This window comes from Bubalus kerabau, chromosome 7 (assembly GCF_029407905.1).
Source record: "Bubalus kerabau isolate K-KA32 ecotype Philippines breed swamp buffalo chromosome 7, PCC_UOA_SB_1v2, whole genome shotgun sequence".
Classification (NCBI taxonomy): Eukaryota; Metazoa; Chordata; class Mammalia; order Artiodactyla; family Bovidae; genus Bubalus; species Bubalus kerabau.
Genome location: NC_073630.1, coordinates 86,474,502 through 86,489,726, shown reverse-complemented (window position 1 = coordinate 86,489,726; position 15,225 = coordinate 86,474,502).

The following is a 15,225-nucleotide window of genomic DNA, read 5'->3' as shown; positions in this document are numbered from 1 at the left end:
CTTTGAATCAACCACCCTCCACCCCTGGCCTATAGTGTTTGAGAAATCTACTAATAGCTTTGTGGGGTTCATGAAGGTGTATAGCTGGAGGGCCAAGCTACACATATGCCTAGTGGTACAGGTCAATGACTGAAAATAGGGTCAAATTCAGACCCACAGTAGCTGTGGAGGCCTTGCTTGTCTGCATGCCCTCCATGGCTGCAGGATGTCACCACAGGTGTATATGGCAATAAAAGCTGGTGACAAAATTCAGACTAGCAGCTTGTAAATGCACAACTGGAGGTCTAGTACCAGGTGTGTGCATGCCAGTGGGGCCAGCCCTTGGGGTCTAGGCTGACATCTTGCACTCATGTAGTCCCAGAGGCTTGATTTGCTGAGCTGGCTACCAGTTTAGATCTCTGGCTCAGACAGGAGTTGGGGGAGAACCTGGGAGAGGACCTAGTAGAGTCTGTATTGTGAATACCAGTGAGGTTTAAACTGGTGAAATTTGCTTTTTGTGGCTTTGCTGGCTGTTGGTTTTTTCTGTATAGCAGGTCACTGGGAACTGTGGTCACTCCCAATGAATGGCTGATACTGGTAAACCCCTACTCTTCTTGTTTGCAGCCACCCCTATTCATCTCAGCTTTGCTGGGCTCTGGGTAAGGTGTAACCCAAGCAGACCCTTCCAGCTGTGCCCTGCAAGGCAAGGAAAGCTAGTGGCTCACCCTGCACTCCCTTTCCTAGTGAGGGACTCTCTTTTGAGCTGGGTATTCCTTCCTGGTGCTGAGCAGTGACAGCCAGGGGGATGGGATGATACAGGAAAAGGGACGCTGTTTCTGCTTCCCCTTTGTGTGGTTATTCTCAGGCTTTTTATTCTACTGTGTTGGTGAAGTTTCTTAAATGGAGTTCTGAGATCTCCCAGAGCTGTGTTTGTTGACATTTATCAGTGTTTTGATATTTGTGGGGCAACAGAGCCTAGAGTCTCCTAATTCACCTTCTTGGTGATGTCATGCTCCTCAGTTATGTTTTTTCTTCATAGAATATTTGTTCATTTGTGTGCCAGTGTTTCAAACTTAGTAGCTTTATAATATGATTTAATACTTAGTAAAATATGTGACCTTGATCATTATTTAGCTTTTTGCATTTTCTAGTTATTCTTATGTGTTAGTCTTCAAAATATATTTTAGAGTCATTATTATTATTTATGTTATTTTGACATTATCAAATAATAAAAAAGTGCATAATTCCTCTTTGGATATTAGTTCAGTTAAGTTCAGTTCAGTTGCTCAGTTGTGTCCGACTCTTTGCGACCCCATGAATCGCAGCACGCCAGGCCTCCCTGTCCATCACCATTTCCCAGAGTTCACTCAAACTTACGTCCATACTCTTCAATTACCAAAACGTATCCTATTTGTATGAATTGAGGGCTTATCCTAAATGTACACAGTGACTTTAGAAATTAACTAATAATATATATTGATTAATTCACTCAACAGTTATTAATTAAGTCACTACTATGTGTCATCCCCTGTTCTAAGCATTTGGATACAAAATAAGCCAAACTCCCTGCTTTTGTGGAACCAATGTTCTGGCAGAGAAAGAGATAAAACAGATGAACATATTCTATATATATTAGTCAGCTATTGCCATAATAGCAAGTTGCTATGAATTTTGTGGCTTAGAAAAATAAACATTTATCTTTCTTGCACCTTGATCTGTGGGTGGACTCAGATGATTGTGCTTCAGTTTGTGCATAGCCTGGGCTTGGCTCAAGGCTGCAGAATGGTTTCTCTTTCATGGGGTTCCTCATTCTTTCTCAACCAACAACTACTCAGACGTATTCTTCTCACAGCAGATGCCCCAGGAACAAACAAACCAAACCTCACAGACTTGTACAAACCTCTGCCTACATCACATCCACTCACATGCTACTGGCCAGATCAAGACATGTGGCCAGGGAGTTACATATCATCTTAAAATGAAAAGGGGAAAGAAGTGAATACTTTCTTGACAAGACTGTAATCCACTGCAGCGTGTGAGAAGGTGATGAATTCTATGGGAAAAAAAGTGGAACAGGGGAAAGGTTATTGAGAATTTGGGAGGTTTGAGGTACAATAGTGTAAATATTAAATAGCATAGCCTAAATGGTCCTCTCTGAGCTGATGTTTAAGCACAGACCTGAAGAAGCCAAGGGAGTTCTCCATGTGGATACCTGAAAGAAGAGCAGTCTAGACAGAAGGAACAGGCCATTGGATAGTCCTAAAGTGTGAGGATGTCTGCTGTCTCAAGGAACAACCAGCAGACAGTGTGGTCAGAGTGGAGACAAGGAGAGTGGAGAGAGGTAGGAAAGGGATCTGAGAGGTAACTGGAGGCAAGATCCTTGAGGCTGCGTAGGCTGTTATAAGGGCTTTGGTTTCTATTGAGTGAATTGAACATGACAGAGGAGCCAATAAAGAAAAATTTTAGGACAACACATTGCCTAAGACAGCATAAAAACTATTCCCTAGAGAGCTATCTAAACTGGGCTTCAGTGATAGCTGTAGCTTCTCTTTGAATGTTAGAAAATACAGGTATTCAAAATGTTAGTTCATGAAGTTAATGAATAGAATATCATTCTGACATATAATTTTTTTAATGTCAAATGACTAATCATTATATCTTTCTGGGTCAGTTAATTCAAATATAGGTAGAGGTAAATAGAAATATAATGTGATAGTCAAAAAATGTTTGCCTCATCCCAAGTTGAGAGGGCGAAGAGAATGCCATTCCACCTCTTATTCCACTAGTAGCTAAATCAGTCCCTTCAAGATTTTAGAAGCTTTTGGATAGTAACCCATTTATTATGCCTTTTCATTTAAATATAGGACTTGTTAACTTGTCTCATTTTTGTGTATTTCCTAGTTCTGAAAACATTGTTGAGGGTTTCTAACAATCTTATGCCCTGTTTTGCAGACTGAAAAACTGAAGTGTATATGAGATTTGCTCTCAGGGATCCTTGAGTCTGTTAAGATGGAAGAGGTACAGACATTGTTAAATTTGTATTAAAAAAATAATAAAAAAATAAAAATACAAATCTGGCAGAGTTACGTTTCATGAGAAATTTTAGAGATTCACAGGAGAAAGGGTTAACACTCTAAACACTCTAACAAGCAACAAAAAGGGTCAGAATGTAAATGCCTGTGAGAACAGACAGGTAAGGTAAAGTAGTCTAGGTGGAAAATAAGGGCATACACTGTATATAAAACACAGGCACTTTCTTTTATTTTTTTCTTAGAATAGCTAGATAGTGCCTTTATTTTTTATAAAAACAGGTAAATATGCAACAATCTTTTTTCTTTCCTAAGGAAAATGTAGGCTGTTTATATTAATAATGGTCAATCTATCTTTTTGTATTGCTAAAGCACATTTGTCAAGGTTTTACCACCTAGTGAGAAACTTGAGCAACTTGTGATTTTTAGTTTCACTAACAGTTTAAATCAAGGTTGGCAAAGAATTTGGAGCCCATAACCATTATTATTATTACTTAAAAAAAATCCTTAACCATTACAATGTATTTAAAATAAATGATTTTCTGTAACTCTGTGGATAAATTATAGAAAAATATATAAAACATACTATTATATAATGTTATTTGTAATAAAAGTATTATAATATATACCTTTATATATTACATATATGACTATTATTCTTTCCTATCTTATGTGGATTTATATATAAGTATTATAGATGTGGGTTTCCCAGGTGGTGCAGTGATAAAGAATCCACCTGCCAAGCAGGAGACACAAGAAAGTCAGGTTTGATCCCTGGGTCAGGAAAATCCCCCGGAGTAGGAAATGGCAACCTGCTCCAGTATTCTTGCCTGGAAAATTCCATAGACAGAGGAACCTACTAGGCTCACAAAGAGTAGGACATGAGTGAGCGTGCACATGCACACACACACACACACACATGCACACATTATAGCCGTATCTTATATACATAATATATGTATATTCATGTTTATAATGACTATGACTCTTCCATATATTTCACTTTTTATATCGTTCCACTGAAATTTTATTTTTACTAGATTGACTCTAGTATCAAAAAAAAAGAAAAAAGGAGAGGAGAAATAAGCAGTTAAATGTAGTCTCTCATTTAATGATTTGGGCTTCCTAATTGGTTTTGGGGTCCAGTTCCTCACTGCCATGGCCATAGCCCTCATGTGAGATTTCCCACGAAGTGAAATACATAGCAAGGGGGCAATGTCATTTTGTTGTTGTCATTTTTCTGTCACCAAGTTGTGTCTGACTTTTTGCAACCCCATGGACTGCAGCACTCCAGGCCTCCCTGTCCCTTACCATCTCCCAGAGTTTTCCCAAGTTCATGTCCATTGAATCGGTGATACCATCCAGACATTTCATTCTCTGTCACCCTTTTATCCTTCTCCCTTCAATATTTCCCAGTATCAGAATCTTTTCCAATGAGTCAGTTGTTCGAAATAGTTCAAGGGACTCTCAAGAATCTTCTTCAACACCACAGTTCAAAAGCATCAATTTTGGGGGACTCAGGCTTCTTTATGGTCCAACTCTTACATCTATACATGACTACTGGAAAGACCATAGCCTTGACTATATGGACCTTTGTTGACAAAGTGACATCTTTGCTTTTTAATACACTGTCTGGGTTTGTCATAGCTTTCCTTCCAAGATGCAATCATCTTCTAATTTCATGGTTACAGTCACCATCTGCAGTGATTTTAGAGCTCCAAAGGAGGAAATCTGTCACTACTTTCACCTTTTCCCCTTCTGTTTGCCATCCCTTTTCCAGGAGATCTTCCCAACCCAGGGATCAAACCTGCATCTCCTGCTTTGCAGGTTGACTTTTTACTGTCTGAGTCACCAGAGAAGCCCTAAGTTCATTTTAAGTACTTACTTATCTGACATGATTTTAAGTGATATTGACCCATGAACAAAAAGTTATTGAGTTTTCAATTCTCTTTCAATCCTTCTTATTATATAAAGAAAAGACTCAGAGAAGAGCTAACTTATACCGAAAACTGTCCTTTTCAACCAAGTGTGGGTAGTCTTTGGCTGAAAGTCTTAGATGGCAAAGATACCTACCTAGCTAGGATTCAAGAACGTGATTGTGTTTCCTTGAATTTAGTTTCTATTTCTGTCAAGTAATACTATTGTGCCATTTGTAATGGTAGTAATTTAAAGTTTCCTGTTAAAATGAGTCACTGAAGAGAAAAAAAAATGTTAAGTAAATGCCAGTATTTATTATGTGTACAACATCTATAAAAATGAGAGCTGATTATTCAAGTTTAGGGAGCATAAGCCTACTTCACACCTTATTTTCCCTCATAGATTTCTGTAATAGCTTCTTAAGTGTTCTTTCTACCTTTTTTTTTTTTTTTGCCTCTATACAGTATTACATTTTCATCACCTTAAACACGAGTCTAATAAATACATCTTCTTGTTTTAATGGTTCCCTCATTGCCTGTGGAAATATATAAACTTTTTGGCATAGTATATATACAAGGGTGTTCAATATCTGAGCCTTAGGTCTTGTCATCACTTTTTCCTATGTACTCTGTGTCTGCCATACCAAATCACCCAAAGTCCTTAATCATGACATCACAGGCACATTCGTCATGCTTGAAAGATATGCATTCTTCTATTCCCTTGAATTATAAACTTCTCTAACTTTATACACATTTTCTAGTTTTTGATAGTGACAATGATACAGAGAAACATAATTAAAAAATTTGAAAACAAGGGGCAAAGAATATTTGTCTTATGCTCATGAGGCCACAGGGAAGATGGAGGTAGTTGTGGTTTAGAGAAGGCTAGCCACAGGGTCCAATCGTGCTAACTGATAATGTGTACCAGGTCCTGCCATATCTTCTGATATTCAAGAGAAGCTGCAACTCAGATATTGGATGTAAAACACATCAATTTGTAAATGTTGCATCAGACATAGAGTACTAAATATAAAACAGATAGCCAAGTCCTACTGTATTGTACAGGGAACTATATTCAATATCTTATAATAACCTATAAAAGAAAATAATCTGAAAAAAAATATATATATGTATAAAACTAAGTCAACTGGCTGTATACCAGAAACTGACACGACATTGTAAATCCAGCTTTACTTCAACTAAAAAAAGAAAACAGTAGGATCAGGTTATTAAAAATTGAAGAAGAGTGTGTCTGGGCCACAAAAATGCAAGTGTTGGCTGAATTCAGGTAGAGGAAGAAGTGATTTGCAAATGTTCCCTAAGGTAATGTTTTTGTTATGGTTTGAAAGAATAGTAGGAATTTTTTACCTCAGTGAAAATCATTTCTAACAGTCTATATTCAGCTTAGGTTCTCACTTAATACAATATATGAGAAGAACCATCAAGTTGACATGCACTTATATAATCTGTTTCCACCATAAAACTTTTCTTGGTATTGAAATAAGAGAGAACAATGACATAGATGCCTTTGCAAAGGTGAAAACACATGCTTCTAAATTTGTGTTCTCATACCTTGACCAAAACATCACCCCCTTCTACAACAAATATTATGAATCAGTTAGTGGGTACTGTTGCCTCCCAGAAAGAATTTCTGCGAGTTAGTAGATACAAAATTTTACAGCTGCACAAAAGGTGATAAAACACTTTCTAAACCATGGTGTTAGTTTATTCACGATAAACTGAAGCACATTGTGACCGAGAAGCATTAACTCTACTGTAGTTGCACTGTTTCCTTAATAGACTCCTTTCCATAAGCCTTTGGTTAAAATCCTTCAAATAACTGAATAGCCGATCAACAATAAAGCCCAGGGGGTTTCCAATAATGGTTTTTGTTTTTGATTCTTATTATTTTCAAACGTTCTCTGATTGAAAAGATAAATTATTCCCATTAATTAAAGAAATCAAATTTTCTCCGTCTCTAGAAAGAAGCATGGAAATAAATGTAAACATAATTTTGAAATCATTGCCTGAGAATATATAATTGACAGAAGGAAAAATTTTCTTTTATAAAATGTCTTTTCTCTGGAGGCATTCTGTTATGAGTTCTTTTTATTTAAAACGATTTTCTAAAGAATATTTTTATGAGAAATCACGGTAATACTGTTTCAGTGCTTCAGCATCACTTCAATTGCTGTCTGACTGATACAAAATGTAATCATGATTTTACTTAATTTTGCTGGATCTTACTTATTCCATTTCCTAGAAGAAATTTTTTTTTCCTTCTTTCTTCCACCTCTTGTCTGCTGTCTCTGTCCCCTCCTTCTTTTTACTGAAGCACCCTTACCTTAATTTCAGTAAACCCTTGAACTTAATAGATTCTCTCAGCAACCTCCCCCTTTTACTTCTAGCTCTCTTGAGACTGTATTTCATGGCAAAACCCGATTAGCTTATTTTGATGTTTTTATCTTTCTGTGATTAGGAACCAGTCCATGCAGCCAAAACAGACAATTTTCTGAGGGTACTAAGTGGGTTTTCAGATCTCCTGTGAGGAGGGATGAACTTCAATAAAACATTAGGGCATACCAAAGTTGACTGCCTTGAGTGATGTAACATCTTATGTGGTTCCTGCCTTTTACTGTAAGTTTACACTCCCATGAACATTAACTCTGCCTGTCTGCAGTGCCTTAAGTGAAGGTTTGCACGCAAATATGGCCTCCATGAAAGTTACCTCGGGCTAAAGTACTTCCATCATCGACAAAATTAAGCGTCACAGTAAGTCTCTGGTGGTTTAGTTGGCCTCAGATTCAGTTGTGGCTCATGTTTTATTAATGTGGTGAGATTGTCCTTTATTTTCAGCCTCCCACAGCAGGTGAGCTTGTCATATTCACTAAAAGAGAACGAGAGAAGATTGCCAACCACTTGCGCGAATTGTTTCCACTGTTCTTAATTTCTGTTGAGAGGCACGCAATATAAACAAAGTTTTACTTAACTGCTGGAACATTTGTCAAGGATTTGATACACGCAAACCCCGTTTCTATGCTATGCTATAAAAAATAGTGCAGTGGGCTTCCCTGGGTAACCCTGTGCATGCCAAGCGGAATCTCACAATGAAGACCTTTGGCTACTTCCTCTGGCTTTAGCCTAGTGGAAAGAAATCTACCTACCCAGAAAACTAGATGGGTGGCCCGAAAATAAATTAAAAATTCACAGTCAGCTAGAGTAGAAAGGTTCTGAGCTCTACTCATGTTTAACTTTACCCCAGCTGAGTTTCCTATGGCGAACATTTTTTTTTTTTTTTCCTTTTCAGAATAGAAAATGCCAAATGCCTTAAAGTTATACCAGGTGTAAAAAGCTAAGTTCTTGAAGTTCTAACACGCTAGAAAAACCTTAAATTTTATTATATTCTCTGTACCCAATACACCATTTAATACAAAGAATATCTTTCTTTTGAATTATCAGAAATAAGAAATCATGTATATCACAGTAAAAAAGATAGCTCTTACTGTGTTTAATCTCTATTAATGTAAACATTCATCTTTTTTAGAAAACAATTATTTGCTGTAATTAAAGATTGTCTTCTCTCAAATAAAACCTACAGTTTAAAAGATCAGGGGAACAAATCTATACTGCAAATAATGATACATAACATCCTGATAAATGGATTCTATATATTAATTATGTTTCCTGAATCTTGAGAAATGAGCAAACTTATATCATTGCTTTTTATAGACTGTGTTTTTCAGTTGCTAAATAGTATCCAACACATTGCAACCCCATGAACTGCAGCATGCCAGGCTTCCATGTTTTTCACTATCTTCCAGAGTTTGCTCAACTCATGTTTATTGAGTCAGTGAAGCCATCCAACTATCTCATCATCTATTGCCCCCTTCTCCTCTTGCCCTCAGTGTTTCCAGCATCAGGGTCTATTATGAATATCCATTCATAATCCATAATACAAATCAGGGAATGCTTTCTCCAGTATATTAATATATTCATTGAATAATAGGGAAAAATACACTATTAATGTCTTAAAAAATTTTGGTCTGAAATTATCTAGTTTGATCACATCTGCCAGTATGTTTGCAAATCTGGTAATTTGACTGTTAGTTAAATGCGCATGCCAAACACTCCTTCTTCTCAGTTTGTACTTTGGAGATACTTAACTGTGAAAATCATCCTTCTGTTTTGATTTACTTATATCTAATAAAAGTTTCTAGAATAAACACATTATATGTAGAAGCTGAAGTTCATAGTTGATACTATTATAAACCTAAAATTGCTTAAAAATCTGCTTAATTAACTTTAATGATCTAAAATTAATGTTAAACCTCGAATAGCCAAAGCTATCTTGAGAAAGAAGAATGGAACTGGAGGAATCAACCTACCTGACTTCAGGCTCTACTACAAAGCCACAGTTATCAAGACAGTATGGTTACTGGCACAAAGACAGAAATATTGATCAATGGAACAAAATAGAAAGCCCAGAGATAAATCCACGCACATATGGACACCTTCTCTTTGACAAAGGAGGCAAGAATATACAATGGATTAAAGACAATCTCTTTAACAAATGGTGCTGGGAAATCTGGTCAACCGCTTGTAAAAGAATGAAACTAGAGCACTTTCTAACACCATACACAAAAATAAACTCAAAATGGATTAAAGATCTAAACGTAAGACCAGAAACTATAAAACTCCTAGAGGAGAACATAGGCAAAACACTCTCCGACATACATCATAGCAGGATCCTCTATGACCCACCTCCCAGAATATTGGAAATAAAAGCAAAAATAAACAAATGGGACCTAATTAAACTTAAAAGCTTCTGCACATCAAAGGAAACTATTAGCAAGGTGAAAAGACAGCCTTCAGAATGGGAGAAGATAATAGCAAATGAAGCAACTGACAAACAACTAATTTCAACAATATACAAGCAACTCCTACAGCTCAACTCCAGAAAAATAAATGACCCAATCAAAAAATGGGCCAAAGAACTAAATAGACATTTCTCCAAAGAAGACATACAGATGGCTAACAAACACATGAAAAGATGCTCAACATCACTCATTATCAGAGAAATGCAAATCAAAACCACTATGAGGTACCATTTCACACCAGTCAGAATGGCTGTGATCCAAAATCTACAAGCAATAAATGCTGGAGAGGGTGTGGAGAAAAGGGAACCCTCTTCCACTGTTGGTGGGAATGCAAACTAGTACAGCCACTATGGAGAACAGTGTGGAGATTCCTTAAAAAACTGGAAATAGAACTGCCTTATGATCCAGCAATCCCACTGCTGGGCATATACACTGAGGAAACCAGAAGGAAAAGAGACACGTGTACCCCAATGTTCATCGCAGCACTGTTTATAATAGCCAGGACATGGAAGCAACCTAGATGTCCATCAGCAGATGAATGGATAAGAAAGCAGTGGTACATATACACAATGGAGTACTATTCAGCCATTAAAAGGAACACATTTGAATCAGTTCTAATGAGGTGGATGAAACTGGAGCCTATTATACAGAGTGAAGTAAGCCAGAAAGAAAAACACCAATACAGTATACTAATGCATATATATGGAATTTAGCAAGATGGTAACAATAACCCTGTGTACGAGACAGCAAAAGAGACACTGATGTATAGAACAGTCTTATGGACTCTGTGGGAGAGGGATAGGGTGGGAAGATTTGGGAGAATGGCATTGAAACATGTGTAATATCATGTATGAAATGAGTTGCCAGTCCAGGTTCGATGCACGATACTGGATGCTTGGGGCTGGTGCACTGGGACGACCCAGAGGGATGGTGTGGGGAGGAAGGAGGGAGGAGGGTTCAGGATGGGGAGCATATGTATACCTGTGGCGGATTAGTTTTGATGTTTGGCAAAACTAATACAGTGTTTCAGGTTTAAAAATAAAATAAAATTAAATTAAAGACCTTAAAAAAATAAAATAAAAGAATTTTACAGCATGGATAGGTCCATCATAGAACCGACTGATATCAAAAATAAATTTTAATATGTCATATTAATAGATATGGAAATATGGAAATATCTATTAGAGAATAAATATCTAATAGGAAAACCAGAGCTATATAAAATTTGTTAAAATTGGAATACTTATTAACATGATTATTCATGGTTTATTTAATTTATTGAAATTGTGCATGCTTGTGTGTATGTTTGTATGTGTGCATATATTGATCTACCTAAATTTATATTTGTTTTGTGATTTACTGAATGAACTAAACTCAAAGAGATACAAATAGGAAAAAAAAATGTTGTCACTCCTTTACATCATTAAAATGTTTGCTTTTCTAATTGTTACTTGATTATTTAAAAAAAAAAATATGCCTTTCAGAGGGTTTTCCTGGTGGCTTGGTGGTAAGGACTCTGCCTGCAATGTGGGAGATGCAAGAGACATGGGTTTCATCCCGGGATCAGGAAGATACCCTGGAGGAGGAAATGGCAACCCACTCCAGTATTCTTGCCTGGAATATCCCATGGACAGAGGAATCTGGTGGGCTACAGTACATAGGGCCACACAGAGTCAGACACAACTGTGCAACTGAGCACACACATGCCTTTTGGAGAATCATGATGTGATTCTAGTATCTGCAAACACATATTTTGCATTTTTTTCTTTTAATTAATACTTAGAAACATTTTATTTCTATATAAATGTAATATATTTAAAAAATTTCTTTTGAATGGAGAAATCAGTTGTTTTATCTAAGTAGAAAAAAGAATATTATATTTTTAAAAGGACTAATGGTAATTTCAAATGCAATGCATTTCAGTGTGGAAGACTAATATTTACTGTTCCTAAGAGGAGTGGTTCAGGTACCTTATCTATAATCTGAACACAAATAATTGCTTAATTAATGTTAATTTGAGACTTCCCAGGTGGTTCAGTGGTAAATAGTCTACCTGCAATGCAGGGCACTCAGGAGATGCAGGTTCGATCCCTGAGTCAAAAGACCCCCTGGAGGAGGAAATGGAAGCCCACTCCAGTATTCTTGCCTGGAAAATTCCATGGACAGAGGAGCCTGGCAGCCTACAGCTCATGGGGTTGAAAGAGTCTGAGCACAAGGTTAATTTCGAATAACCACCTTGACTTCTGCTTATCTAGGACTGACATTTCAACTCATGTCATTATATAAGGAGAATCATGTGGTTTGGAATCATGCAGACCCATTGAATTTTTCCACCTGTAACACAAAGATGATAATAGTCCTTGGACTTCCCTGGTGGCTCAGATGGTAAAGCATCTGCCTACAATGTGGGAGACCGGATTTGATCCCTGGGTTGGGAAGATCCTCTGGAGAAGAAATGGCAACCCACTCCAGTACTCTTGCCAGGAAAATCCCATGGACGGAGGAGTGTGGTAGGCTATAGTCCATGAGGTCGCAAAGAATTGGACATGACTGAGTGACTTCATTATCACTATCACTTACTTTCTAAAAGTATGATTAAGTAGCTGTATTTTTTTAATGACGGCGCATGCTGACATAATGTTTGAGCATTTCATGGTAGACAGTATTCTAAAAATGTTCCCCCACAATTCCTGCCCCTTGGCTAATAAACACTAACCTAGGTGCTACTGTGAAAACAAAACTACTAATCATCTAACCTTACAATAGGGAGATTATCTTCCATTGTCTGGGTAGACTCAGCCTGAATACTTGAGTCCTTAAAAATTGAGACCTCATCCTCTATGTGGGGTCAAGAAATGGAACACATGAGGGCATCATTGGTGGCAAGAAAGGTGAAGATGAAGGGAGGGAAGAGATTCAGAGTGTGTGCATTAGACCTGCTGTTGCTGGAAAGCCTACTTGTAAACCATGAGGAGGAGTGGAGACAGCCACTACGAGCAAAGCCAGGTCCCTGAACTGACAGTCAGCAGTGACACAGGGACCCTCTCTTCTAGTTGCAAGAACAAAATTTAGCCAACAATCTAAATGAGCTTGACAGCAGGTTCACTCTCAGAGCCTTGAGAAAACAAAGTAGCACTGTTGACACCTTAACTTCAGCTTCGTGAGACACTAAGCAGAGAACCAGCTGAATTGCACATTGCCTAGACTTCTGACCCACTCCCCCAGTGTGAGATAAACAGGTTTTGCCTTAAGCCACCAAGTTTGGAGTGGTTTGTTACAAGGCAGTAGAAAACTAATACAGACTTATTTTCTAAGCAGGAGTAATGGCAAGTGTGCAGTTACTGGGATGAAAGGATGCATTTATTGTTATGAATAACACACAGTAAATAAATGAATGCATTATTAAATAATACACAAATATTAAAGAAACTAATGAAGATGGAAAGCAGGTAAACTCTGTTTTCAGAGAAAGTGGGTAAATTCTTACCTTAAACCTGCAATGGTTACACAAACAAAAAACAGGAAGTGATGACAATGCAATTATTCAGTCTATTTGACGTAGTGAAGAAGATTGCATTGAAGGCCTTGTTATGAAAGACAAGATGAGAGAGAAAGCCAGCTCAGAAAAGAAGTGAAGGGAATGATAAATGAGGATGAAGATGGCAAATTTTGTGCTGTATTGAATAAAGCTTTCAAGGATTTAATGACTCAAAAAACAATTCTGCCAGACAGTGCTGCTTATGTAACTTTAGCTGATTTTGACTTAACATAAAACTAGAATGAAAATCCTGTGATGTAGTCGCAGCAGAAAGGGCGCTACTCAATAAAAGCAATAAAATACAGAATGTACTGAGAAAAAAAAAAAAAAGAAAATGTTGCTGATTGTTCTCCCTAGTGATCCATATGGTGCAGTCACTTCCCCTTAATTTCTGTTCAAATATCACATTATCAATGGGACTTTTCTAACACTCTATAAAAATGGTAAAATAACTCCCACACCCCATTTGCAACCTCTCTTTGTAAGCTTCATTTTTCTCTGCAAACCTCATGAAGAAAATGCTTACTTATTTATTTTTAATTATCTCTTTTTCCCACTTGATTCATGAGTACCAGAAGCATGTCTATTCACTGCTCTATTTCCAACACCTAGAAAGTTATATGAGATGCTCAATAGTTGTTTGTTAAATGGATGAAAGGAAAGCCCAAACATTTGACCCCTGTTTGGAATACTGTACTCCATGTTGCCCTTCCCCTCCATCATTATTCTTTAAGCATTCCAAAATGTGAATGGAACTATTGAATTTGTGTCAAACAAACTGAAATCAAAATTAGATTAAAATACTTTTTATTTTGAGAAATTCTAACAACCTAATCAGTGAGAATTTATCCATTAATCTTCTTGATGTTAGTAATTTTGGCCATTTATTTTAAGAGTGCTTATCTTTATTTCATCTATTATAAATTGAAGTCTAAGAAAAGGATGAATATGTATATCATAATACACTAAAGTGTTTCAAGCCTCACTTTATCATCAATGGCATTCCTAAGAATTTGTAACTTTCAGAATTTTTACTCAAATTCTAATCCAAATGAGGCATTGGTAACTCTGGATTAACACTTTAATTTTAAAAAAGAGTTTATTTAGAAACAATAGAGTTCAAAAACCTGCTTAGCATCATGCAGTAGGATTAGTATTTAGTCCACCAGGCTAAGGAAATAGCAAGGCACCAATGTTTGCTGAATAATGAGAAGGCAGACAGATTGAAGAAACTTCTCCTGAAAGAGCTGGTCCACAGATTCCGTTTTTATCCTGTAGTATTGTTTGTTAGCACCTTGTAATGTTTCTGATTGCTATGTGGTCTGTTCCAGAACAACAAGCCAGAGAGAATTCAGATGCTGATATGTCTATGTTCTTTGAAGGTTATTCCTGCCTCATTTTTTGAATCTTAATTTTGGTTTCCTTTCTACATAGTTTCACATTTTCTTTGAAATATAAAGCTAAATGGCAACAAGAATTATTTGTGTAAAATGAGTTCCCAATGTGAAGTTTCATCCAATAAACAATGCCTATGGTTCAATAATGCAAGTGGAAAATCAGAATCACATTTTAAAATAACTGCAGAGTAACATAGACTAAAGTCAGTTCCTACTACTTAATTAGATTTATTTGTATGAGAAGATGTTCAGGATTATTTCACTGGAGATATTATTTTAGACTTTCTCCTACAGTGCAATAATTATTGACACTATTTTCAGCTAACCACAGCATTTTGACTGAGAAGTAATTCTACCGTCACTTTTCTGTCACATGGTATAACTAATAGGCTAAATTTTTCCAGCAAAGCACATTAGATATGTGAAAACAATTCAAAGCCAGTAAATGCAGTTACTTGGGAAACATTATGAGGAAATGTCACACCATAA